The following is a 1,797-nucleotide window of genomic DNA, read 5'->3' on the forward strand; positions in this document are numbered from 1 at the left end:
TCTCCACACGGCTGCTCCAGAGCCCAGGGCTGCATCGGGGTAGGTCCATGTGGCTTCTCCTCGGGGATGTCTTGCAGGAAGTGAGCTTTGCCAGCTGAAGCAGGGAACTGGCTAAGGCAGCTGCATTCTGGTCCGACCATCAGAAAGCAAGAGACCTGAGAACTCAAAAGGCGAGACTCACTGAGCCATTTATCTCTCTGCCCTTCAATGAACCCCACCTGTGTTTATCGGGGAGGTTAGCACAATAAACTTTAACTATCTCATAGGCTAATGCTTACCTGACAGGAACACTAGGACTCCAAATGACTGAGTAGGACTAATCAAGTATAAGGCCCTTGTGGCCCACCTAGGAGCCCTGGTGGTGTAGTGGTTACACATTCAGCGGCTAACCACAACGTTGGCAGTTTGAAACCACCAGCAGGAGAATGATAAGGTCCACACATTACAATGGATTGCTTTTAAATTCTCATTCCCAGGTCCCCTCCTTCCCTTTGTTACCCCAGGGAAATGCATTTGCTGAGGACAGGGCCTGCGGACCCTGAAGGCCCCAAGGTTGGACTCTCACAAGTGCAGGGCTGCAGCTGCCTTTCCTGTCAGTTGGGGGTTAAAGCTAGAGGCGTGATATGTGGGATAGTGTTCTTTTGTTCAGTTGTTTCTAGCTTGCTAAATTTGAGAAAGATTTGCTAGTCTTTAAATAAATCATAAATTTGATGGTAAGGAATGCATATTTTTGCAAATTGCTTCCTGCCATCATTTTTTAGGAAGATTTCAATAATAAATACTGATTATTAAAAAAACATCTAGAGATCTGAAGGGATTCATTCATAAATACCCTTTCTGGTCGGGTATCCTCCCAAGGTCTGGGGTAACCTCTCTGCTGGACACTCCCTGGGCACTTCCAGCGGCTCCTCCCCACCACTGCAGTGCCCGGTTCCTCCTGCACCTTCCCCAGATTGTGCAGAGGCAGGCACTCTGCACAGGTGCTTCCTGGCTGGTCCCAGGTGGGGCACACGGAAGGGTGTTGGAGACATGTGCAGTGAACACACCTCACCCTCTCAGTCCCAGGGGCTTTCCTACCTCCCACTCCCAGCCGCCAGCGCCTGAGCCAAGGTCTAGGCCTGAACAACAACACTGGTCCCTCACATGACAGTAGTGGGGCCCACACGAGGCCATCCGATGCCCCAGTCTGAAGACAACATAGATACCCCAAGAGCTACAGCTGCCCTGGAAGGAGGGGCCAAGATGTTCCACCCTGTATCCCTGACTGTGGCTCCTCACTGTCCCCCCAGCCTTTCACGTCCAGGCCTTCAGGTCCCCTCATGTCCGCTCCCCCAACTCCAGTTCAGATCCCCAAGGTCCCACTGGTGCCACTCCACCAGCCCAAGTTTGTCCAGCGCCTCTAGGACATCACAGGGTGGAGTGGGGGGGAGGGGTGCCCCACCTTTGCCTCCAACTCAGCGCTGCCTTTAAGGTCCACAGCACCACACCACAGGAAGAACCCCGAACTCCCACGTGCGGCACAAGAGCCTGCATGGTCTGGTCCTGACCGACTTTCCCAGGGTCCCTTCCCTACACATGCCCAGATCCGGGAGATCCAGGCTCCACACTGCACTGACCCTGCAGGCTGTGCATGAGCACCGTGACCATACAGCCAGATCACGCGTGCTGTACAGATCTGCAGGATCTCCACGATGCCCCTTCGTTAGCTTGTTCAACCCCTGGGGCGGATTCCTATTTAGCTGCATGGCCAAAGGCATTGATTTCCCCTGCAGGTCACCTGCCTCCTCCAAGCCAGGG

Source organism: Echinops telfairi, unplaced genomic scaffold (assembly GCF_000313985.2).
Source record: "Echinops telfairi isolate 266 unplaced genomic scaffold, ASM31398v2 ScPeMD7_3533;HRSCAF=4204_1, whole genome shotgun sequence".
NCBI classification, from domain to species: Eukaryota; Metazoa; Chordata; class Mammalia; order Afrosoricida; family Tenrecidae; genus Echinops; species Echinops telfairi.